The sequence below is a fragment of the Eschrichtius robustus genome, chromosome 6, assembly GCF_028021215.1.
Source record: "Eschrichtius robustus isolate mEscRob2 chromosome 6, mEscRob2.pri, whole genome shotgun sequence".
Classification (NCBI taxonomy): domain Eukaryota; kingdom Metazoa; phylum Chordata; class Mammalia; order Artiodactyla; family Eschrichtiidae; genus Eschrichtius; species Eschrichtius robustus.
Window position 1 is genome coordinate 138,047,979 of NC_090829.1, and position 27,228 is coordinate 138,075,206.

Here is a 27,228-nt window from a genome sequence, read left to right on the forward strand (position 1 = left end):
AGAGACACACTCTAAGCCAGAGGTGAAAACATGAGCAAAGCCACAGAGGTGAGAACTCTGAGAGGCTGTCAAAATAGGAAGGAAGAAAGAATGGAGGCGTAAAATAGGACCAAGTAGCAGGAATGGCAGAGAGGGGCGAATGCGAGAAATATTTAGGAGGCAAAATCAATAACATCTGATGATGTGTGGGATAAAGGAGACAAGGGAGTCAAGCAAGTATCTCAGGTTTCAAGCTTAAGTGACCCCTGGGATTTCGCTCCCACATTTGAAATGGAGAATAGATGTGGAGGAGGTAACAAACGGGGGAAAGATGATTGATGTCCCTTGGCCAGAGCTGCGTTCAAGGGGTCTGGGAGACAGGGGGACAGTTTCCACTCAGAGACGGAGGTGCAGAGCTGAGCCTAGGGAAGTAAAGAGCCGGTATAATAATAAAGATGTAAAGGGACATTAGGATGCAGGCAGTAAATAAAACCATGCATGTAGTTGGTGTCACCTTGAGAGAGTCAAGAGGAAAGCACACGTATCCCTCTCTGCAGATGGAAGACCCCCAAACCGAGCACCATTTAGATTAGAAGAAATCATCTTAAAGTAGTATCATAAGGAGATATCAGTATTATAAGACCAAAGAAAACTAACAACTGCAGCAAACGACGATTCACGATTCATTCATTAGCATGCTACTTACTATTCCACTGACAACTTTAATCATCTGGATGAGCAAAAACAATTGCCTTTCATTAATCCCTGCTGATAAATGGAAATATCTTTTAATGACCACCAGGATATCTGGAGCCATGCTTCCTGCTTTTTCTACCCAATGTTTCATTGTAATCAGTGCTCACACTTTGAACATTCCAATATGGTACAGCAATCTGAGAGGCAAGGCCATTTACAAGAAATGTCCATCTAATGCTCTACCTGAAGACAAGAGAGTTCTTCATCGTGGGACCCTATTCATCAAAGTTTAAGAATTTAGGTCTCCTTGATTAACAAAAACTTACCTCTGGGAAACTAAAAGCATCTTATTTAATAGAGCTGGCAAATCAGCACCGGGTTAACTGACATCCACAGTGCATGGGATCCATCCGAGGAACTTTTGTGGGTTTTGCCTGAGCAGCCCAAGGAGTTCTCTTTTCAAGACTTGCATAAAGGTAGCAAGTGAATGACATCACCTGAAAAGGACGCTCTTGGACGAGCTGACACCACATTTAACAGAAGCCTGAGAAATGCGGCAACTCAATCAGCTCAAATCGGCATGGCGTCCGAACATGATCTGCCGAGAATTCTCCCTCCTGGAGCTTGATAAAAGAATAAACGTCTAGAACCTCTGGGTCTTCAATTATTAAATGGAGCAACTTATGTAACCAAAGTCGAATAACCTCGCAGGCTTGCTGACCACCCTTTGAGACAGAAACACCCAATAGTACAACCGGTGAAACTGATCTGGCTGGAAGGCTGGCACAGGGAGAGAAGGAAGGGATCAGAATTTCAGGCCGCCTTCCACCCTTAATTACAGGAGAGAGTGGCTCATTCATGGCTTCCCGCCCTGAGGTTTCTAACTCTCCAGTCCCCTCTGCCCGCCTGCCGCCCCCCAGGGGAGGTTGTGTCCTTCTTTTCTTTCTTGTGTCAGATTTCGGGCTGACACGTGGTAATTGATTCCGTTGCTGGTTAGACGGGTGTTAAGTGGGAGGGATGAAGTTTCAGTGAAAACAAATAGCACTTCATGGGTTTGACCTTTCCTCTTTGGAGCTTTTGTTGTGGTCCGCTCTGGGATGTGCAGCTCAACAACTGTGCGAGGCCGTCGTGTCTGTGTCTGCAGCTCCCCTGATTCACCTTCATCAGCTCCCAATGTGCCGATGACAGCTAGATTGTCTCAGTGTCGCTTCTGGCTTGATGACAGCCCAGCAGCAGGTGGAGGCTCCGAGAATTGGTGTCTGAGAGACAGCAATGGCCGAGCAGGGCCTGAGCCTTCTAGGATAGCATCCCCTTCATGGAAAAGACTTACACTCTGGAGATAAGAAGAAGAAACCTTTTAATGACAGTACACCTGATCCAAGGGCTGCTCCTAAGCTGTGGCATAGTTTCAATGTTCGGCTCCATCCGCCAGAAGGAGGCATCAGCACTGAGCCAGGGAAATGCTGGGCTTTTCAGGGAAGAAAAAAGATAGAGCCTGAAGGAGCTACAGGCCCCAGGCAACATGTACTGGCAGGAAACAGGTAAGGATGATGGTGCTGGACCCTCAGGCCTCCAGATCAGTTTATCAACAGGGGAACATTCTCCTGTCATACGAGATGCAACACCTGTATTAGTTTGCTTCTGCTTCCGTAACAATGTACCACAGACCGGGTGGCTTAAACAGAAACGTATATTCTCACAGCCCTAAGAGGCCAGAAGATTGACCTCAAGGTGTCAGCAGACTCTCTCCTTGGCTTGTAGATGACCATTTTCTCCTTGTGTCCTCACATGGTCTTCCCGCTGTGTGTGTCTGTGTCTTAATCTTCTCTTCTTTTAGGGACCCCCATCCTATTGGATTAGGGCCCACCATAATGACTCCATTTAAACTTAGTTATTTCTTTAAAGCCCTCTCTGCAAACACAATCACATTCAGGGGTACTGGGGGTTAAGACATCAACATACGAATTTATGGGGGAACACAATTCAGCTCATAACAACACCCTGACAAGAATTTCAAGAGGCGGTATTAGCATGCTGCTGAGGTGACTCTTGGAAGCTTGGAGCAAGCGATGGTCGTACCAATGAGGTAGAAACGCCAGAAGTGCCATAATGAAGAGTGAAGGAAGAATCTAGCAGCTTCTTCCTTCCTTCCAGTGAAGGAAGAAGTAAGCAGCTAGAGTGACACATCATGTAAACCCCGAAAACCCAGCAGATGCTGTTACATGGAAAGGCCCAGAGGGTTTTCCAGTAACTAAAGCAACAAGGAGTGTGCCGGTAAGGACGCTGGTATCATCACTGAAAATCTCAGTGGGTACCATTCTCTGTAGGGCAAGACTGATGGTAGGAGACCCCATTACAGAAGTAGGTTCACTGGTAACCCTGGGGATGATAGGATCCAAAACATTAAGAGACCGGGCAGCTATGCTCAGCTATCAGATGCCAGATAGACAATTATATTACTGGGTGCCAAGGAGGGAGTGATCCTCTGGGGATCATCCAGGCATGGATAAGAGATGATTGTTAGAGAACAGCACCCCTAGAGGCCAGACAGAGCAGCCACCCAGGATACTGCTCAATCTATCCCATCAGAAGAATCAATGCTGGACAATCAGGACGTTGGGTGAGAGAACCCATCCCACAGTCCCTACCCCAGTCCCCAAATGTGTAATGGGAACAGACATACTTGATAGTTGCAAACGTCTAAACAGACAAGAGCTATCGTAGCAAGGAAGGTTAAGAGGAAGCTTCTCAAACTGCCTCCTACCCCAGCCAAGTTAGTAAATAAAAAACAATGTCATGTCCTGGGGTGGGGAGAGGGGAAGGTTTGGATTTTAAAGCTTAGAACTACCCTTAAAGACCTACAGAATGCAGAGTGTGGTCCCTATCATATCGCCATTTAATTAATCAGTCTGGTCCCTGCAGAAACCATACGGGTCCTGGAGGATGACCGACTCCCACAGACTTCAAGAAGCAGCAGCCCACAGCTGGCACTGAAGCTCCCTTGCCAGATAGTGTATCTTTACATAAACACAGGCTCAGGTACATGGCATGCAGTCTTTGATCTGGGGACTCTGTCCTTTTCATCCCTATCAAAAAGGAGGATCAGAGACAGTTCGAATTTGCTCAGAACAGACAACCATATTCACTTACAGTGTTGACCCAGGGCTGTGTTAACTCTCTCCTCTCTGCCATAATATAGTTTGAGGAGACCTGGACCAGCTGGGCATCCACAGAACACCACGCTGGTGATGACATCATGTAAACCAGAGCTGGTGAGTGAGAAGTGTCAAGAATGCTCAGGGCCTTTGTAAGTCAGACTCACGCTATAAAGAAAATGGGAAATAACCATCAGGGGCCACATCAATAAACTTTTTAAAGGTCTGGGGTCTGGGGCATGTCAGGATATCTCAGCCAAAGTAAAGAACAAATTATCGTATCCCACCCCTCCAAAAACAAAAACAAAAACAAAAATGCTGCAGCTCAAAACCCAGTGGGCTTTTTTAGGTTTTGGAGACACTAGTTCCACAGCTGGGAATATTGCTCACATCCATATAACAAGGGACAAAATGACAGCCAAGAGAGGGAAAGGCTCTGCAAAAGGTCCCAGCTGCAGAGCAAGTGGCCCTATGGCTTGAGCCTTGTGGCCCAGCAGACCCTATGGCGTTAGAAATATTGGTGATGGCAAAGGACACTTGTATGGAGTTTTCGGCAATCCACACTGGAAAAAATCACAACTAAGACACTTGGAGTTCTGGAGCAAGGCCATGTCAACCACATCAAATAACTACATAACTTTAGAATAAACAGCTCCCAGCAAGCTATTGGGCCCTGGAAGAGATGGGAATACCTGACCATGGGACACCAGGTAACCAATCATCCATGCTGAGCTGGGTTCCATCACACCCATAAACCCACATGGTTGGGCATGCCCAGCAGCAATCCGTTGTGAGATGCAAGTGGTACATCCAGGGCATAAGCAAGTCATACTAGCAGGTATCCCAGACCCCCATGTTATTCACCATTGTTCCATCAGTGCCTCTCCTTAGCTCATACCTATAGCCACATGGAAAGTCCATTATGACCAACTGTTGGAGGAGGAAAAAGCCCACGCTTGATTTATGCACGAGTCAGCTGAATATGAAGGCACAAGCCAAACATAGCCAGTGGCTACAGAAACAGCTTCATTCAAGTGGTAGCCTTGACAGACAGTGGTTAGAGGAAATCATCCCAATGGTCAGAGCTTTGGATGGCACACACTCTCATTAAAGGGGAATTGGAAATTGCCAGTGTACATTAGCTTCTTACACAGTGATTGGACTTGGGTAGACAGCAACATCCCTGGGTAGTTTATCTCACTGGTCCCCAAATCTAGTTGAGCATCAGAACCACCTGTAAAGTTTCTAAAGAATATAGACGCCTAAGCCCACCTCAAAATTACTGAAATAAATGCCTCAGATATGGTACTAATAAATCTATATTTCATGTAAGATCCTTCAGTGATTCTAATACTGCTAGTCCTTGAACTGGTATTTGGGAAACATTTGTCTAAGTAATTGGCAACGCCACAATGAAGAACAAAAATATTGACGATTAATGCAAACACACAACTAACCCTATTGTGATAATCATTTCACAACATATATGTGTATCAAATCATCACACTGTACACCTTAAACTCACACAGTGTTATGTGTCAATTATATCTCATAAAGTAGGAGGAAAAAAGAAAAAGAAATCAATTTTTTTTAAAAAGCAAGTACTTGTAAGACAATATGCTTTAATATATGTCAATTTTTTAATTCTCACCACCGCCCTCTGAGGTATGGTAACCCCATTTGGTAGGTGAGAACACTTATGTGACATGACTTACTCAAGGTCATATAGCAAGTGAAGGATGGAGGTAGTATTTGAACTTAGTCTGAGTCTAGAGTCCTTATGCTTAATCATGATGCTTAGTGGAAAAGGCAGTCCAGGAAAGAGAAGCGGGAAGAAAATTCTGTAATCCACAAGCACGTACAACTGTTTGTAGGGCTAATTTTGTATTTACCTTAAATGAAGACATATTGCTTTTCCAAATAGTTTGACTTCAATCTCCCTTCACAATAGCATGTGCACACCACCTAGTGGCTAGATAAGTCTGCTTGATGAGTAACTGCTCTGCGTTAGCAAGATCAGCTGAGAACAGAAAACTTGTCATTGAAATTTAGTAGATGCAAGTTTCCAATTCCAGAATGAATGAATTCCAATTCCAGAAGGATGAATTCTTTGACCTCCAGAAAAAGTTTTTAAAATATAGTAAGGATATAAAAATGAGAAAAGTTAATCAAAATGGGTGAAGTCAACAATAGCCACAGAAATGATGTCAGATCAGGTTTTGTTTTGTTTTGTTTTTTTAATGAAAATGCAATAGTAATAAAACATAAAAAGAAAAAAGCCATATGGCAAATCACTTTTAACTTTATATGCTTATAATGAACTTACTATATGCACACACTAAAAACTTTTCATGACCAGTCACTTTTTCCAGAACTTACCTTCGTTCAGCATCCTTTTCCTGTCCAAGTATTAAGATACCGTCCGCTCCCACCTCTACTGCATGAGACTTCATGGCTACCCAACAGGATGAAAGGTGATGGAAGTTTAGAAACCCATGACTTGTCTTCTCCCTAATGTCTACGGGATTGATTTTCTCCCAAGATCTCTTAAACCCAGATAGACAGAAGCAAGGCAGCAAGGTACTGAACTTACACAATAGGAATCAGTTCGCTATGTGAGAAGCAGGTCCAGGAAGAAGGGCCATGAGCAGGAGATGATGTCAGGGCCCCAGGAGTCATCATCCAGGTCCAGAACCAGTGTAAAACAGTTGGAAGACAGAGGGGTAGCTCTGTGGGCGGAGTCTGGCCTACCCAGCCTCTGACAAACTTTCTTTCCAGCACTCTGCAAGCATCAGGGTTCATCCCACAGCTTCTTTCATGCTCATACTCAACTTTAAATAGCTCTTCAGCAGGATTCATTTCAGGGACAAATATTCTCCTAATGTGAACCTCGAAAATATGATGTTAATTGAAAGAAGCCAGACACAAAGGGCATATATTGTATGCTTCCATTGCTATGACATATGCGGCACAGGGGACTCCACAGAGATAGAAAGCAAATTGGTGGTTTCCAGGAGCTGGGGAGTCGGGGAGGAGTGGGGAGGAAGGGGGGAAAACTGCTTAATGGGTAAAGGATTTTACTTTGGAGTGACGAAAATGTTCTGGAACTCGATAGAAGGGCTCATTACACAACATTGTGAATGCACTAAATGCCACTGAATTTCTGAAATGGTTAATTTTATGTTATTTGAATTTTACCTTCTGTGGCCAATACCAGAAATACCACAAATAAAAAATTTTATCTTTTGTCTTAGGATTTTAGACCAGGGTGTTTTAAATTTTGAATATTTGGTGAGAGTTGTTTATAAGATTTAGTTAGAGACCTCAGGCCACCCTTTAAAGTGAGAAGGTTATCAGAGCCTTCTGTGTGAACGGGATTTAATAGTGAGAAGGGGGAGAAAAAAGATGCCACCTGGACTCCTGAGAAGGGAAAACAGAGCTCATTCTTAGCAGTGAAGTTGTTCTAAAAAGAAGCAAGAAAACAAGCTACTCCCACTGCAGATCTGCGCTTTGTAACAGGTTCTATGTTTAGATGGGTGGGGTAGAATTCCTGACAAGAATCAAGGAGGTTCTTGTCTCTGGGGAGTTCCCAGCTTCATGCTTCTAGGGCACAAGAAACCCGGAGCCTGGAAGAATCCAGCACCTCATCGGCAAAGCTTTCTCTCAAGAAGCATCAGAAGGCAATCAGCGATTGGCCAACAAGCACAAATTCCAAACACACACCCAGTTAATGAAAACCACACACACACAAACACACACAAACACACACAAACACACACAAACTAGAGATATTTTCTACCTGCCAGTGACAATCTGGAGCAGGAAAAGCAGACGGAAAATAGCCACAGGGGCTTTATTCTGAATATTCTACATCTAAGGGGGAATTGAGTTTCTCAAAAATAAAGACTTTCGGTTTACAAACATACTGTTTTTGCCAAAAGGAATTTTTTATTTTAGGTGCTTTGGGAAGACTTCAGAGTCCTCGGGTTTGGGGCCAAAGATGCCTGCATGTTGCAATCCTAAACCTTTGGCAGTGACAAAAACATGTTTGCAAGTGGAAAGTTTTCGGTGTGGGGTTTTTCGTGTTGTTTTGTTTGGGTGTGTATTTGCCTGCTTGGTGCCAAAGGATTTCCTCTGCATCTTCCCAGAACCAAGGAGCAGGAGTCAGCACTCCATTTGGGATGTTGGCCCCAAACCACCTGTACCCCCAACTTGTCCATCCTGTATGCCTTGAGGCAAGAAAAGCAGCCAAGAAGCTTAGGGTGCTACCCTTTTCCTGCCTTCAAGCCGAAACTGAAGGCTTGGATAGTCAGATGGGGGACCCGGAGGAGCTCCGTCTCCATCCCTGTGGGTTTCATGTGGGCTGAGTGGATTTCTGTATTGCAGGCTCTGATTAACCCAGTTTGTTCCTTATGTCTCACCCTAGCAGGACACATTTCTACTCTTTCCATCTTTCTGTGGCTACTACCTGTGCTGAGGTAACAGTTTGATATATTAACTCTGGCTTTCTGTCTATTAAAACTGGGCAACCACATGGAGCAACTAAGCCCGTGCACCGCAACTACTGAGCCTTCACCCTAGAGCCGCGAGCCACAACTACTGAAGCCCACGGGCCACAACTACTGAGCCTGCGTGCCTAGAGCCCGTGCTCCGCAACAAGAGAAGCCACCACATGAGAAGCCCTCGCACCTCAACGAAGAGTAGCCCCTGCTCGCCGCAACTAGAGAAAAGCCTGCGTGCAGCAACGAAGACCCAACGCAGCCAAAAATAAAATTAAATAAATAAAATTTTTTTAAAAAACCATAAAAAATAACCTAAAAAAAAAACAAAAACAAAAACTGGGCAACCAGAGAAGACCAGTCCTGCAGAATGTAGAGACAAAAAGAATGCAACTTTCAGAGAACTCTACATCTTAACAGAGCAGGAACAATAGTCTTGAAAACCAAGTCTTTCGATGCACAAGATTCGGGTACTTTGGAATTCACAAGCTAAGCCTAGTCCCTGGTATAAACTGCTACCGCGAGAACAAAGGAGGGTCCCAGTGTGCCACCCAGACGCTGGACAAGGGCAGAAGCAGGACTGAGAGTGACCAGACGCTGTAGAGAGCGCCAGAGTCAGAACCCCAGACTCATCTGTCACCAGTCCCCGTCGGGGAGCTGAGAGGCAACGGAGGCCCCACTCAGTCCTGTGGATATTCCAAAGAGCTCTGAGCTCAAGGGCCACCCTCCCAACCCTGGGCCTTGCCCAGGCTAGGATCCCCGCTGACAGCGGCTGCGCTTCGCCCATCGCCATCCGCCAAGATGCTCCTCCCACCTCTGTGTCTGGTGTGCATCTAAGCACTTTGCACTCAGAAAACCCAAAACTGATGGCTGCAATCGTCCTCCTCTCCACCTCAGCCCTCTCCAACCCAGTCTCCTTCTCAACTGGCCTTTCATGATAAGTGCATCTTCTGAGTCACTCACATGAGATTCTTGGCATGGGCTCTGCTGTCTCCACCTCCCACCCCACCCCACCCCCAGCCACCCCGCCACCCCCAGAGCTCATCTACTGCCAAATACCATGGATTCTACCTCCCTGGTGTCTTTTCCATCTGCCCATGGTTTTCATTACCATTGCCACCGCCTGATGCAGGAATCTCCTCCTGTCTCAACAGAACCAATTTAGTATTCTCCTAAATAATACCTCCCTTGGGCTCTCCCACATGAATTCTTGTAAACTTCTGTACTGTTTCTACTCTGGCTCTTATTTCTCTATTCCTCTCTATTCCTCCTCCTGCTTTCTCATCTCCACCGCCACATTCTCCAGTGAGAATTCACCACCACTCCCATTCTCTGTGCCAGACAGACTACATTTTTCAGTGTCTCAAATACAGGGGTGATAGTCTCTCCCCTTAAATCCTGCATGAAAGCTGTTCTCTCTGCCCTTTTCTCCCGTCTAACTCCTAAGCATCTTTCAGATGTCACTTCCTCTAGGAAGGCCTGCCATGCTTTCCGCAACACATGGCAGGAACACTGATTCCCACTGGCAGAAACAGTAAGGAAATGTGTTCACACATTTAACAGGAAACATGAAGGTAGGGTATGGGCTCATTGGTGTCATGCTGTCATCAACCACCCTGTTTCTTCCTTCTTGTTTCTTTGCCATCCCTAGCGTTGGCTTCATCTTTAGGCCAGTAGCACGATGTCTGCCACAGTTCTAGACACCACATCCAGACACACCAAAGTCCAGAGGAAAAGGGAGTTTTTCTTCCCATACTTTCTCTCAGGTGAGAAGGGACTTTTGCAGAAACATCCCCTCCTTCCCTGCCCCCCACCACTAGAACCTCCCTTACATTTCATTGGCCAGAATTAGTTCACATGTCCATCGCCCAGCTAATCACAGGTGAGGGGAGTGTCACTACTGGTGTTGCCTGTTGGACCACCTCTCACACCTGGATGTAGGGTCAGCTTCCCCAGAGGCGCGTGACTGTGCTGAAGAGAGAGCAGACACCTGATCAGAACCCAGATTCCATGTGGAAAGAAGTAGGAAGCAAAGGCAATCAGCAGAGTTTACTCTTCTTCCCATTTGGTTCTATGTTCCTTTAGCAGCTGTCTTAGTCTATTCAGGTTGCTATAACAGAATACCACAGACATGGTGGCTTATAAACAAATACAGAACTTTATTTCTCACAGCTCTGAAAGGTGAGAAGTCCAAGATCAAGGCTCTGGCAGATTTGGTGTTGGTGTCTGGGGAGGTCCACTTCTTGGTTCACAGACAACTGTCTTCTACCTGTGTTACCTGTGTCCTCACACAATGGGAAGCGGGGGGTGGGGGGGTGGTCTCTGGCATCCTTTCAACAAGGACACTAATCCCATTCATGAGGGCTCCACCTTCATGACCTCATCTAACCCTAAATACCTCCCAAAGGCTCCACCTCCTAATACCATCATACTGGGAGTTAGGATTTCAACATATGAATTGGAGGGTGGAGGAGACAAAAACATTTAATACGTTGCATTCTACCCCTGGCCCCCCAAAACTCATGTTCTTCTCACATGCAAAATACATACATTCCATCCCAACAGTCCCCAAAGTCTTAACTCCTTCCAGCATCAACTCAAAAGTCTAAAGTCTCATCTAAACACCATCTAAATCAGATATGGGTGAGACTCGAGGTAGGATTCACTGAGGCAAATTCTCCTTCAGCTGTGAACCTGTGAAACCAGACAAGTTGTGTGCTTCCAAAATACAACAGTGGGAAAGGCATGGGGTAGACATTCCCATTCCAAGAGAAGAAATAAGCAAGAAGGAAGGAGTGTCAGGTCCCAGGAAAGTCCAGAACCTAGTGGAGAAACATTAAACCTTAAAGCTCGAGAATGATCCTCTTCGGCTCAATGCTCTGACCCCCAGGCTCACTAGGGTGGCAATGTCCTCTCCATGGCTGAGCAGGATGACCTCACAGCAGCTCTGTGCCTGGGTGCTGCCCCCATAGCTCTACAGCAATTGGCTCATCTTCCACCATCTCGAGAGCACTCACAAAGTTGAAAGTGAGCATACACCATCCTACCGCCATCTCTTCTCCTGGCCCCTCTTCTCTCCTCCACCTCTCCATGCTGAAATCTCATCTTTTAAAGCCCAACCACAATGTCCCATTCCAAAATGAGCCTTTTCTGGCCAATCACACATAGTCGTCCAGCATTTTTAGATTTATAACTTCTAATGACACCACAGAGCACCCCATATCATAGTCTTTTGAATATGTGACTTCTTTGAAGCTCCTGAATAGCAAAGCTGATGTGACTTACCTTTGTACTCCCTCTGGAACCCGACCCCGTGCTCCGCACATACTGGGTGTGCTATAAAAGGTCATGAGTGGGTATGGGGGAACACTCAACTTAGGGTCTGTGCTCAAGTATTCTCGTCTAAGCTCAGCTGCACATCTACCATGCAAACTGGGGCAAGCCATTGGGCCTCCCCAAAATAAAATGAGGCTCTCTGGATCAGATGTCTCAAAACCCCATAGAGTTCTGTATTTGTTTCCTAAGGCTGCAGCTGCCACAAATTGCCCCAAAACTAGGTAATTTAAAACAGAAATCTATTCTCTCCTGATTCCAGAGGCCAGAAGCTGAAAATCAAAATGTCAGCAGATGTGGCTCTTTCTTGGAGGCTCTGAGGAAGAATCTTTTCCATGCCTCTCTCCTAAATGCTGGTGGTTGCCAGCACCCCTGGGTGTTCCTTCACTTGTAGCTGCATCACTTTAATCTCTGCCTCCATCTTCATATGGCCTTCATCCCTCTGTGTGTCTCTGTGTCTCAAAACTCCTACTCCTTTCTCTTATAAGGACAACAGCCATTGAATTTAAGGCTCAGCCTAAATTCAGGATGGTCTCATCCTACCATCCATAACTTGACATCTGCAAAGACTCTATTTCCAGATAAGGCTCCATTCACAGTATAAGGCTTAAACGTTTCTTTGGTGGGGGGGGGGGGGCGGGGGGACACAATTCTACCCATTACAAGCTCTAACACTGCTGAGTTCTGTTAGTTATTCAAGGACCACTGAAGGCTGAAATATTTCCTTCTTTTTTAAAAAATTGCCTGCAGATACATATTGTGGATCATTCAACCACTCTTCATTTGAAGGTTGAGAATTTTTTTTAATTTTTCTTTTCATTTCCTAAAATACAGGCAATGAGTCAGTCTCCAAATTTCAGATGCTGTTCCTCTGCACTATAGATCATTTGTTTTGGCTTCTGGTATCAATCCACAGCCTAGAGGTCCCCAATAGCACCATCTCAAGGGTGTGTATTGGTCGCAGCTGACTTTTCCCTTCCCAGCGCCTTAAAATCCCTGACAATGATGGCAAGAACCCCTGGAAGAATCACAGGGAGGACCCTGTGTTAAGTGAGCCCCTGGCTTGTTTCAAGAGAAGCAGATCAGTCTCAAGGGGCCATAAGAGACCAGCAACACCACCGTAGCCCTGGACATCACACAGAGTGTCCCCACCACATACAAGACAAGTGCCATTTTTGAACTGCATTTGCAGTGGGGAAAGGTCCTGATGCTTCTATCAAGTTGCACCAAATAATGCCACTGATGGATGAGGTGGCTCCAAACAAAAGGCAATCATTTTCCTTTCTTGCATTTTCTCTGCAGGCTTCATGGCTGGCAAACCAATCCTATAGAACCGAACCCTCTGAGACGGAGCTCCACCCAGAGAACAAGGCTGAGTTGTGTGCCGGGCTTACGTTATGTCTATTTTAAAAGTTGACTTTGGCAGGTGTGTGGACCACTCACACAATATATCTACTCCCAGAAAAGATAAGGGGGAAAAAAATCAAACACTGAATTTTCTTTAAATTCTCACTTGGAAGCAAACAGCTTGGCCTTAAAAAGGGGAGTATAATCCTTGTTTCAATGATGATGAACTAGTTGGAACAAATTATAAAGAAAATATTGGAGCTATAAATAACGCATTTTTAAAGAATCTGTGTGCTAAAGTATCTCCTGAGAGGCAAATTCTAAAGAATGTTAATCTCCAGATTATATTCTCTCTGAGGCCATGTTTTTCCAGAACTCTTGGAACGTGTCTAAGTAATGAAATAAACTCAACAATCTTTTTAAGAGTTCACTGTTAAAAGATACTAGGAGCAAACAGATGATTGTAGACTCATGGTTGTACCTTCGGGTAAAGGAAAATGAGAAGAGCTCTAAATCATCCAAGATGAAGAAGTCCCACAGCCAGACGTGCTCTGGTTCAAATAATCAGGAATGTTTCAATCCAATGCCAACTTTCTCCCTTACAATAATGAATGGATAAAAAGGGTACGTTCAAAAGGGATTTTCACCACCCTTCTGGTTTCTACCTCTGTCCTACCTCAAAAAACTCCTTAAACGCCACCCCCCAGAACCTCCTTTTCTTACACCCTGGAACAAAACAACAAAAATAAACTTTATAAAAGTTTATAAAACATAATCTTACAAAACCTGTTATTGAGGCACAACAATATATTTTTTAACTAATAACGTGAATTTTTCCATGCTGAAGAGTTGTATAATTGGGTCACCAAATATAAAAAGACACAGCTGTAATAGAAAACATTTCAGAAAAGGAAATTCATACTTCAAAAGCCCTGACTAATCATAAAGTGATGCAAATTTGAAAGGAAATACTTAGATTATATTTTTACCCAGCTGAGCAGTCAGATGTTTGGAAATGCCCTGGATTTTTCTAAATATTTCCTCCTGTTAACAGCAAAACAGCTCAGATGCTCCAGAAACAAAGGACACACTTTCAAACCTTTATTCTGTGTATTTTTCTTAATTACAGCTGCTCCATTCCAGTTGCAATAAGAGGTCTAATTGTAAAGGCTTTAAAGCTAAGATGTTTACCCGGAGCTGCCAAACAGAGTTATTTTTATGAAAAATACTAAGAAGTGCAAGTCTGGGAATACACACAGAGCTTCAAATGAGAGGCTGGAAAAAGAAGGAGGTGATGAAGGACTTAGCACATTTTCAGTTTGTTTCTCTTACAACCTGTGAGAGAACCCAGACAGTCCATGGGCTCCAGGAGAAAACCCAAGATGGCTGCCGTCCAGGGAGTTTGGCAAAACCCCGGGCAAGGAGAGGCTGTGGTGAGCTGGGCTCCCGGACGGGAAGGTGGTGACAGCTGCAGCTGAGCTGCATGGCCTGTGAGCCCAGAGGACAAGCTCTGGCAACTGCCTGAGCAGTGCCCTGTGGCCTTTTCTTCAAAAGTGAAGATGGAGGCATCTGGTCAACCACAGGTGAGGTGGCACTGCAGGGTGAAGCTGTAAACTGTCAACTCAGCCAACCCTAATGAGGACCAGACACCCAGAGGCATTTGCAGAGTTGGCGGGGCGGGAGTGAGAAGTAGGGTTCGCTTGTCTCAAACCACCACCGGCTAAGCAGGCCTGCACAGCGAGGGCAGAGGGAGACAACGTCCCCTGGACTCTCTGGGCTAAAGGCAGAATTGAAAAGCAGATTCAAAACAGGCTCTGGGGGGCTTGTGCCAGATTCGTGCCGGGGTGACTGCCTGGCCCTTTCCCCAAAATAGCACGCAGAACCTGTGAGAAATATGCTCTGGCCCCTTTTAGACCCCGACCCTGAGGACATGAGGGTGGGAACCAGAGGAGTAACATTTGTTCAAAATCCTCATCACCACTTCCTGGCATCAGTTCTCTGGCTCACAGCCTGTCCCTAAGAAATGGGGAAAAAAACAGCTCCCAGCAGTGAAACCTGGAGAGTTCTGCCCTGGACAACCTGGGACCCACTGAGGCCAGGCCCACTGGGGATGGCGCACGCAGGGGAGTTTTCTACAGAAAACTTGAGTTGAGTTCAACCAGAAGGCTTAACTTTCTAAAGATTTCATGGTCAGCTCTTTCGAGGGTAAAGATTTGTTTTTAAGATTGTTAAACCTGGCCCTCTTAAATTACAAGTTAGGTCAGTAAATAAAATGTTCCAGTCAAGTCTGCAACTTAATTTTCCACAGTGGTCTCGTGACCTACCGGAAGAACTTAAGAACGTATTTGTTTTATTTCTTTGGGATGGAGGAGAGGGGACCTGTAACCACAGTAAGCCATGTGACTCCTTTGTCCACCTCAAGCACACTATTATGGGTTGAACTATGTCCCCCCCAACAGACACCAAATTCATATATTGAAATCCCAACCCCCAGGACCTCAGGATGTGATCTTATTTGAAAGTAGGGTCGTTGCAGATGTACTTAGTTCAGTTAAAATGTGGTCATATTGGCATGTGGTGGGCCTCTAATCCAATATGACTGGTGTCCTTATAAAACAAGAGTAGCAGAACCTGGCAGAGAGGCCTGGAACAACCCTTAGGAGGAACCAACCCTGCCAACACCTTGATCTTGAACTTCTGGCCTCCAGAACTGTGAGACAATACATTTCTACTGTTTAAGTCACCCAGTCTGTGGTCCTTTGCTCCAGAAGCCCTAGGAAACCAATACAGTACCCTGGGCACTTTTGCCCTGTGGGCCTCTCCTCCATAAAATGTATTCAAAACTACTTTGCAAGTGTGTTGGTATAAAGACAAATAAAATCCAGGCTGGATCATATTCTTTTTTTCCTTCTAATTTTAGAAGAAATGAGAACATTTTTAGCTTAAAAGTCTCATGGGCATTCAACACTGTACTCCTGGTCGGCCCTGTGGAACTATTCACTGGAGACCCCAGGCTCGGTCAGGTGTCTCCCTGTGCTTACTCTGTCTTGGTACCATATTGAAATTACCTGTCATTGTGTCTAATATTCCCTCTCCCTACCCCCTGGCTAAAATAGACACAAGCAAAAAGACTGTCTTATTTATTTTTGAAGCCCCAGCATAGCCTGGCACACAGAAGGTGCTCAATAAATAACTGTTGAACCGACTTGAACTGAACAGATAAAGATATAGGGTTATGCAAGGTCATTACTGAAAAATGAAGCAAAAAAAAAAAAGTGTAAAAGAAGGAAATTTTGGCAACAACAGAGCCTTAATAACTAGAGCTTAGCTCCTGGTAGCAGAATGAGGATCTGGGAGCACATCCCAGGAAAGTTTTGAAACTGAACTAAAATGAGTGTTTTATAACCATGCATTCTGTTCCATTTTTCTCTCTCTCTTCATCTTTAAATTTATTTTTCACTCTCCAGGGCTTGGAGAGGTTTCCTTACATCACAGCTATTTGCCTTTCTTTGGATGAGGGTTTCTCAAATTCCAACTTTTCCACTGAGATTTTCTGACAGTAGATTTGGCCTTTCTCTTTTTATTCTCTGAATTTTATTTATTTATTTTTTATACAGCAGGTTCTTATTATCTATTTTATACATATTAGTGTATATATGTCAATCCCAATCTCCCAATTCATCCCACCACCACCACCCCCCTTCACTTCCCCCCTTGGTGCCCATACGTTTCTTCTCTATATCTGTGTCTCTATTTCTGCCTTGCAAACTGGTTCATCTGTACCGTTTTTCTAGAGTCCACATATATGCGTTAATATATGATATTTGTTTTTCTCTTTCTGACTTACTTCACTCTGTATGACAGTCTCTATGTCCATCCACGGCTCTACAAATGACCCAATTTCGTTCCTTTTTATGGCTGAGTAACATTGCATTGTATATGTGTGCCACATCTTCCTTATCCATTCGTCTGTCGATGGCCATATAGGTTGCTTCCATGACCTGGCTATTGTAAACAGTGCTGCAGTGAACACTGGGGTGCATGTGTCTTTTTGAATTACGGTTGTCTCTGGGTATCTGCCCAGCAGTGCGATTGCTGGGTCATATGGTAATTCTATTTTTAGTTTTTTAAGGAACCTCCATACTGTTCTCCATAGTAGCTGTATCAATTTACATTCCCACCAAACAGTGCAAGAGGGTTCCCTTTTCTCTACACCCTCTCCAGCATTTGTTGTTTGTAGATTTTCTGATGATACCCATTCTAACCGGTGTGAGGTGATACCTCATTGTAGTTTTGATTTGCATTTCTCTAACAATTAGTGATGTTGAGCAGCTTTTCATGTGCTTCTTGGCCATCTGTATGTCTTCTTCAGAGAACTGTCTATTTAGGTCTTCTGCCCATTTTCTGATTGGGTTGTTTGTTTCTTTAATATTGAGCTGCATGAGCTGTTTATATATTTTGGAGATTAATCCTTTGTCCATTGATTCACTTGTAAATATTTTCTCCCATTCTGAGGGTTGTCTTTCATCTTGTTTATGGTCTCCTTTGCTGTGCAAAGGCTTTGAAGTTTCATTAGGTCCCATTTGTTTATTTTTGTTTTTATTTCCATTATTCTAGGAGGTGGATCAAAAAAGATCTTGCTGAGATTTATGTCAAAGAGTGTTCTTCCTATGTTTTCCTCTAAGAGTTTTATAGTGTCCAGTCTTAAATTCAGGTCTTTAATCCATTTTGAGTTTGTTTTTGTGTATGGTGTTAGGGAGTGTTCTAAGTTCATTCTTTCCATGTAGCTGTCCAATTTTCCCAGCACCACTTATTGAAGACTGTCTTTTCTCCATTGTATATCCTTGTCTCCTTTGTCATAGATTAGTTGACCATAGGTGCATGGGTTTATCTCTGGTCTTTCTATCCTGTTCCATTGATCTATATTTCTGTTTTTGTGCCAGTGCCATATTGTCTTGATTACTGTAGCTATGTAGTATTGTCTGAAATCAGGGAGTCTTGATTCCTCCAGCTCCATTTTTTCCCTCAAGATTGCTTTGGTTATTTGGGGTCTTTTGTGTCTCCATACAAATTTTAAGATTTTTGTTCTAGTTCTGTAAAAAATGCCATTGGTAATTTGATAGGGATTGCATTGAATCTGTAGATTGCTTTGGGTAGCATAGTCATTTTCACAATATTGATTCTTCCAATCCAAGAACATGGTATATCTCTCCATCTGTTTGTGTCATCTTTGATTTCTTTCATCCGTGTCTTATAGATTTCTGAGTACAGGTCTTTAATCTCCTTAGGTAGGTTTATTCTTAGGTATTTTATTCTTTTTGTTGAAATGGTGAATGGGATTTTTTCCTTAATTTCTCTTTCTGATCTTTCATTGTTAGTGTATAGGAATGCAAGAGATTTCTGTGCGTTAATTTTGTATCCTGCCACTTTACCAAATTCACTGATTAGCTCTAGTAGTTTTCTCATGGCATCTTTGGGATTCTCTATGTATAGTATCATGTCATCTGCAAACAGGGACAGTTTTCCTTCTTCTTTTCCAATTTCTATTCCTTTTATTTCTTTTTCTTCTTTGATTGTCGTGGCTAGGACTTCCAAAACTACATTGAATAAGAGTGGCAAGAGTGGACATCCTGTCTTGCTCCTGATCTTAGAGGAAATGGTTTCAGTTTTTCACCACTGAGAATGATGTTTGCTGTGGGTTTGTCATATATGGCCTTTGTGATGTTGAGGTAGGTTCCCTCTGTGGCCACTTTCTGGAGAGTTTTTATCATAAATGGGTGTTGAATTTTGTCAAAAGCTTTTTCTACACCTATTGAGATGATCATATGGTTTTTATTCTTCAATTTGTTAATATGGTGTATCACACTGATTGATTTGTGTATACTGAAGAAACCTTGCATCCCTGGGATAAATCCCACTTGATCATGGTGTGTGGTCCTTTTAATGAGTTGTTGGATTCTGTTTGCTAGTATTTTGTTGAGGATTTTTGCATCTACATTCATCAGTGATATTGGTCTGTAATTTCTTTTTTTGTAGTATCTTTGTCTGGTTTTGGTATCAGGGTGATGATGGCCTCGTAGAATGAGTTTGAGAGTCTTCTTTCCTCTGCAATTTTTTGGAAGAGTTTGAGAAGGATAGGTGTTAGCTCTTCTCTAAATGTTTGATAGAATTCACCTGTAAAGCCATCTGGTCCTGGATTTTTGTTTGTTGGAAGATTTTTATTCACAGTTTCAATTTCATTACTTCTGATTGGAAGTAGTATTCCAATTAGAATACTTCCAATACTACTACAATTGGAAGTGGTAGTATTATTATTTTCATATTTTCTATTTCTTCCTGGTTCAGTCTTGGAAGGTTATACCTTTCTAAGAATTTGTCCATTTCCTCCAGGTTGTCCATTCTATTGGCATAGAGTTGCTTGTAGTAGTCTCTTAGGATGCTTTGTATTTCTGCGGTGTCCACTGTAACTTCTCCCTTTTCATTTCTAATTTTATTGATTTGAGTCCTCTCCCTCTTTTTCTTGATGAGGCTGGCTAAAGGTTTATCAGTTTTGTTTATCTTCTCAAAGAACCAGCTTTTAGTTTTATTGATCTTTGCTACTGTTTTCTTTGTTTCTATTTCATTTATTTCTGCTCTGATCTTTATAATTTCTTTCCTTCTACTAACTTTGGGTTTTGTTTGTTCTTCTTTCTCTAGATCCTTTAGGTGTGAGGTTAGGTTGTTATTTGAGATTTTTCTTCTTTCTTGAGGTAGGATTGTATTGCTATGAACTTCCCTCTTAGAACTGCTTTTGCTGCATCCCATAGGTTTTTGATCGTCGTGTTTTCATAGTAATTTGTCTCTAGGTATTTTCTGATTTCCTCTTTGATTTCTTCAGTCATCTCTTGGTTATTTAGTAATGTATTGTTTAGCCTCCATGTGTTTGTGTTTTTTATGTTTTTTCCCCTGTAATTTATTTCTAATGTCATAGCGTTGTGGTCAGAAAAGATGCTTGATATGATTTCAGTTTTCTTAAATTTTCTGAGGCTTGATTTGTGACCCAAGATGTGATCTATCCTGGAGAATGTTCCATGTGCACTTGAGAAGAAAGTGTAATCTGCTGTTTTCGGATGGAATGTCCTATAAATATCAATTAAATCTACCTGGTCTATTGTTTCATTTAGAGCTTGTGTTTCCTTATTAATTTTCTGGCTGGATGATCTGTCCATTGGTGTAAGTGAGGTGCTAAAGTCTCCCACTATTACTGTGTTACTCTTGATTTCCTCTTTTATAGCTGTTAGCATTTGCCTTATGTATTGAGGTGCTCCTATGTTGGGTGCATATATATTTATAATTGTTATATCTTCTTGGATTGATCCCTTGATCATTATGTAGTGTCCTCCTTGTCTCTTGTAACATTCTTAACTTTAAAGTCTATTTTATCTGACATGAGTATTGCTACTCCAGCTTTCTATTGATTTCCATTTGCATAGAATATCTTTTTCCATCCCCTCACTTTCAGTCTGTATGTGTCCCTAGGTCTGAATTGCATCTCTTGTAGACAGCATATATATATGGGTCTTGTATTTGTATCCATTCAGTTAGTCTGTGTCTTTTGGTTGGAGCATTTAATCCATACACATTTAAGGTGATTATCTATATGTATGTTCCTATTACCATTTTCTTAAGTGTTTTGGGTTTATTTTTGTAGGTCCTTTTCTTCTCCTGTGTTTCCTGCCTAGAGAAGTTCGTTTAGTATTTGTTGTAAAGCTGGTTTGGTGGTGCTGCATTCTCTTCATTTTTGCTTGTCTGTAAAGCTTTTGATTTCTCCATCAAATATGAATGAGATCCTTGCTGGGTAGAGTAATCTTGGTTGTAGGTTCTTCCCTTTCATCACTTTAAATATATCATACCACTCCCTTCTGGCTTGTAGCGTTTCTGCTGAGAAATCAGCTGTTAACCTTATGCGAGTTCCTTTGTACATTATTTGTCATTTTTCCCTTGTTGCTTTTAATAATTTTTCTTTGTCTATAATTTTTGTCAGTTTGTTTACTATGTGTCTCAGCGTGCTTCTCCTTGGGTTTATCCTGCCTGGGACTCTCTGCGCTTCCTGGACTTGGGTGGCTATTTCCTTTCCCATGTTATGGAAGTTTTGGACTATAATCTCTTCAAATATTTTCTCAGGTCCTTTCTCTCTGTCTCCTCCTTCTGGGACCCCTATAATGTGAATGTTGTTGCGTTTAATGTTGTCCCAGAGGTCTCTTAGGCTGCCTTCATTTCTTTTCATTCTTTTTTCTTTATTCTGTTCCACAGCAGTGAATTCCACCATTCTGTCTTCCAGGTCACTTATCCGTTCTTCTGCTTCAGTTATTCTGCTATTGATTCCTTCTAGTGTAGTTTTCATTTCAGTTATTGTATTGTTCATCTCTGTTTGTTTGTTCTTTCATTCTTCTAGGTCTTTGTTAAACATTCCTTGCATCTTCTCAATCTTTGCCTCCATTCTTTTTCCAAGGTCCTGGATCATCTTCACTATCATTATTCTGAATTCTTTTTCTGGAAGGTTGCCTATCTCCACTTCATTTAGTTGTTTTTCTGGGGTTTTATCTTGTTGCTTCATCTGGTACATAGCCCTCTGCCTATTCATTTTGTGTGTCTTTCTGTGAATGTGGTTTTCGTTCCACAGGCTGCAGAACTGTAGTTCTTCTTGCTTCTGCTGTCTGCCCTCTGGTGGATGAGGCTATCTAAGAGGCTTGTGCAAGCTTCCTGATGGGAGGGACTGGTGGTGGGTAGAGCTGAGTGTTGCTCTGGTGGGCAGAGTTCAGTAAAACTTTAATCCACTTGTCTGCTGATGGGTGGGGCTGGGTTCCCTCCCTCTTGGTTTTTTGGCCTGAGGTGACCCAACACTGGAGCCTACCCGGCTCTTTGGTGGGGCTCATGGAGTACTCTGGGAGGGCTCATGCCAAGGAGTACTTCCCAGGACTTCTGCTGCCAGTGTCCTTGTCCCCATGGTGAGCCACATCCACCCCCCACCTCTGCAGGAGACCCTCCAACACTAGCAGGTAGGTCCGGTTCAGTCTCCCATGGGGTCACCGCTCCCTCCCCTGGGTCCTAATGTGCACAGTACTTTGTGCGTGCCCTCCAAGACTGCAGTCTCCACTTACTCCAGTCTTGTCGAATCCTCAATCAAATCCTGCCAGCTTTCAAAGTCTGATTCTTTAGGAATTCCTGCTCCCGTTGCCAGACCCCCAGGTTGGGAAGCCTGACGTGGGAATGGGAAGCCACTCCAGTGGGTGGACCTCTGTGGTATAAGTGTTCTCCAGTTTCTGAGTCACCCACCCAGTGGCCATGGGATTTGATTTTATTATGATTGTGCCCCTCCTACCATCTCATTGCAGCTTCTCTCCTGTCCTTGGATGTGGGGCATCTTTCTTGGTGAGTTCCAGTGTCCTCCTGTCAATGACTGTTCAGCACTTAGTTGTGATTCCGGTGCTCTCACAAGAGGGAGTGAGCATACGTCCTTCTACTCCGCCATCTTGAACCCAGATTTGGCCTTTCTAAACCTAACCTCATTTACAGTTCATGACAACTTTAGAGTCTAAGTTGTTCTCATCTCTGGACAATTTCTACCTTTCCTGCTGACCACTCCTTATCTTTGCTCTATCCCAGCATGAAAAAAATTCTTTTCTGCACCAGGACTCCATACTGGCAAACAAGCAAACCTTTCTTGGTGCTTGCCACAACATAAACTTCTCAAAAAGAAAGAAATAAATTAACATTCTATTGGTCATTTGGGAGAGATAAAGAAGCACAGAAACTTACACAGTGTGACTGGGAAGATAAGTCCTATAAATTTCTAATTGTGTGTCATAAACTTCCTAGAAGAGCATTCCCCAAAAAGCATTCAATAGGATGCTAACAGAGTCACATAGATGAAAGGTTCCAAGGACATAAATTTGGGAAGTACAGGGTTGAAAAAGCTAAGCCCGTTTCCATAATGCAGAACTTCTCAGAGGCTTAGTGTGCTGACATGCAATGTGAGCCTCCATGAGGCAGAGAAAACATTTGGCATTTCACAGACTTAGTCATGGACCCATTCTTCAGGGGGAACAGAATACAGGGAGAAAGGTATCTTTTGAGAGACACACCTTCCAGGAATTACTCTGGAAACACTGGCCTAGCCAGGATATACTGAGTTTCAAAGGATGGAGTTGCCATGACTATTGACATAAGGATTCCCTGTGGTCTGAAGTGGTTGGAGAGGGTATCTTAAAAGTAGTATGATTCTCGGGAATTCCCTGGCCGTCCAGTGGTTAGGACTCTGTGCTTTCACTTCCAGGGACAAGGTTCGATCCCTGGTCAGGGAACTAAGATCCCACAAGCCATGGTGGCACAACCAAATAAAAATTTAGAAATTAAAAATAAATAAAAAATAAAGTATTTTTTAAAAGTAGTATGATTCTTATTAATGATCAAAACACAGAGAGAGGAGAGGAGAGGAGGGTGTCTGGGTGGGGAAAATAGCTTCAGCAAGGGAGAAAAATTACAATCTGTGTTTGAAAAGCACCAGTGTGGAAGGTATGTTGTGGAAAAGGCCAAAAGACCTAGGAGGAGGGAGAAATGAATAGGAAAGAGGCTTAGAACCTGACTGTGAGAACCTCATCCTGAGAGTGTAAGAAACAACTCAACTTCAAGGCAAAAGTGCACACCAGGGGTGCTGCAAGAGCATCACTGAATTAGGCACCAATCAATAAAATGATACCTACTGTTGTAAGACCAGACACTATAAAACTCTTAGAAGAAAACATAGGAAGAACACTCTTTGACATAAATCACAGCAAGATCTTTTTTGATCCACCTCCTAGAGTAATGGAAATAAAAACAACAATAAACAAATGGGACCTAATGAAACTTCAAAGCTTTTGCACAGCAAAGGAAACCCTAACAAGACGAATAGACAAGCTTCAGAATGGGAGAAAATATTTGCAAACGAATCAACAGACAAAGGATTAATCTCCAAAATATATAAACAGCTCATGCAGCTCAATATTAAAGAAACAAACAACCCAATCAGAAAATGGGCAGAAGACCTAAATAGACATTTCTCCAAAGAAGACATACAGATGGCCAAGAAGCACATGAAAAGATGCTCAACATCACTAATTGTTAGAGAAATGCAAATCAAAACTACAATGAGGTATCACCTCACACCAGTTAGAATGGGCATCATCAGAAAATCTACAAACAATAAATGCTGGAGAGGGTGTGGAGAAAAGGGAACCCTCTTGCACTGTTGGTGGGAATGTAAATTGATACAGCCACTATAGAGGACAGTATGGAGGTTCCTTAAAAAACTAAAAATAGAATTACCATATGATCCAGCAATCCCACTACTGGGCATATACCCAGAGAAAACCATAATTCAAAAAGACACGTGCACCCCAATGTTCATTGCAGCACTATTTACAATAGCCAGGTCATGGAAGCAACCTAAATGCCCATCGACAGACGAATGGATAAAGAAGATGTGGTACATATGTACAATGGAATATTACTCAGCCATAAAAAGGAACGTAATTGGGTCATTTCTTGAGACGTGGATGGATCTAGAGACTGTCATACAGAGTGAAGTAAGTCAGAAAGAGAAAAACAAATATCGTATATTAATGCATGTATGTGGAACCTAGAAAAATGGTACAGATGAACCAGTTTGCAGGGCAGAAGTTGAGACACAGATGTAGAGAACAAACGTATGGACACCAAGGGGGGAAAGCCGCGGGGGGGTGAGGATGGTGGTGTTTGATAAATTGGGCGATTGGGATTGACATGTATACACTGATGTGTATAAAATTGATGACTGATAAGAACCTACTGTATAAAAAAGTAAATAAAATAAAATTTTAAAATTAAAAAAAAAAAATGATACCTACTGTCTACTGGGCAGGGAGGAAGGAGAGCGCTGGTGCTGGAACTTGGCATGTAGTAGAGCCTTGGCAGTGCAGGGACAAGAGCCCTGGCATGTTAGGGAACTCTCACCTTCCACACCCGCACTGTTGTGACTTTGGACAAGCAAGTTCACCCCCCACCCCCCCCAGGGACCCAGTGTTCTCATCTGGGAATTAAGAGGAACTGACGCTCTGGTCCCCTACTATTCTAACACCCCTACTACTCTAACACCAGTCTCTGATGTCATGAAAGTCACAAATGTCCATAGCCAGCAGGAGTAGAAGGAACAGGGCATTTTGAGGTCAGACACCACACTCCATTCTCCCACCGTGAGCTTGACAGAGATGTTTTCAGCTGACAAGCCCTTCTGCAAAGAGAGTGCAGCTGTGTCAGTCTGGGCTGCTCTGCAGCCCAATACAGCCACCTGTGCCATCTGGGAAAGGGGTGGGAACCCAAGAGGCATGAGTTCTGAGAGAATCAAGGGACAGTCTATTGGGAGACAAGAAGACAGAGGAATTGTGAGCTGTGTCTCTTCCCGTTGAGTTCAGGCAAGCTAACTGCCATCCCTTCTGAATCTTAACGAGGGAATGGATCAGGTGCATGTTTTCTAATTCCTCAGCTACTTCCTGAACTACCAAGAATCAATTAACACCTCCCACATCTGTAAAATTAAGAAATTCATCGTAGTTTCATAGGGCGGTGGAGTGGATTGAATGGCATAGGTTATATAAAACACAAAACCCCATGCCTGGCCTAGAGGACAAGTCAATACATGTTCACAGCTTTGTAGTCTAAGCGTGTTGTGCTCAAACCTAATTATTTCCCAGGATGCGTCACTGATGTGTTGCTTCCTCCATCCCACACCCCTGTCTCACCCCAACACTTCCCTGCCTGCTGATGGGACTCGGCTCCAGCCACTCAAGGCATCCTTCAGTGGACAAAAGGACCAAGAAAATATAGACCCACTTGGGCATCTCAAGCTTCTTTTTACTTAGAGCTGACACTATGATTTTAGCTAAAATGTTAGAATAATTTTGTTTTCCATTATTAGCATGATTCTTCCTTACCATGACGAAATATGGTTTCCTTTTGTTTTAAAAAAAAAAAGTGTCCAATGTGTTGTAAAAGATGAAGTAATGCCTAGTAACCTTGGTTGTTTTTTAAAACCCCTTCCTATCAGCTTCTTAAGGGACTTGGTTGTAATGTTGATCCATGCCACAGTATATTTGCTTCATGCCCAGATTCTGGCTGACCCCCTAATAGGTAAATTAATTAGGTAATATGAGTCAATTAATCAGAATGCATAGTTATTTTTATGAACTCTACTGCCAGCGCATGAACTCATGACATGTGTTTCATAAATGGGAAGAACGGCTAAAATAAAAGTATAGATTTTTATATGATATATGGTTCTAAAAGTCAGACACTATGAATAATTCATCCATTCATTCACCCAAGAAGTGTTAATTAAGGACCTACTAAGAACCAGTCACAATTCTCAGCACTGGACGTAATAGATGGGTCTAGTCAAGGAGGGGTAGTAGGCGTGCAAACAAATCTGCACACACAGATTTATGATGGAGGTGGGGACGGGATGGGATGGTGAACAGTGTGGAGGCCACACCCCTGCCAGAGGGTCAACCAAGGTTTCAGAGGGACAGAGTTGCATCTAGAAGGATGCTTAGGGACTCAATGGATAGATAGAAAGGGAGAGAGAAAGAAAGAGTGATAGAAAGATGTTCCAGGTATTGGGAATTTCCTCTGAAAATGCCTCAAGGCTCCAGGGAGCAGAGTAACTCAGAATGGCTAGAATGTAAAGTCCCAGGGAAAGAGAGGGGAAGTGATGAACCGGCGCTAAGTGGAGGAACAGGCAGAGCTTAGAAGACCTTGAGTAGCACACTAAGGAGTCCTGAAGGCAATGCAGAGTTTCTGAAGGGTATTAATCACAAGGAGTGGTGTGGCCAGATGTTTCAAAGATCACTCTGGAGACAATGTGGCTGACGGATTGGGGAGAACAAGACTGGTGGGAAGATAAGCTTAGAAAGGATATCATACGTCCCAGGTGAGAGATGATGGAGGTCTGGGGTAAGTCAATGGCATAAAGGAGAGAAAAGAGACAATAGATGTGTTATATTTTTTCCAGTTTTATTGAGATATAATTGACTCAGGTATATTTAACAGCCCGAATCAGCAGGGTTTGCTCATGGATGGAGGTAAAGTGAAAGGAAAGAGTCTGGGGTTGTAAGTGGATGAATGGCAACACCATCAACTCAAGTAGTGGAGAGAGAACAGGTGTT

General features: G+C 43.1%; 1 protein-coding gene across 12 annotated transcripts in view; it reads right to left on the reverse strand.

The window, feature by feature from the left end:
* Window positions 1-27,228, reverse strand: part of SETD4 (SET domain containing 4) — a 423,911-nt gene that overhangs the window by 206,228 nt on the left and 190,455 nt on the right. Inside the window, exon 14 of one of the 12 annotated variants that reach the window (XR_011074342.1) lies at window positions 1,002-2,008. The exons of the other annotated variants lie outside the window; for them this stretch is intronic. The gene's annotated coding sequence lies outside the window, so the exon portion shown is untranslated. The remainder of the gene's footprint in view (window positions 1-1,001; window positions 2,009-27,228) is intronic. 12 annotated transcript variants of the gene reach the window in all.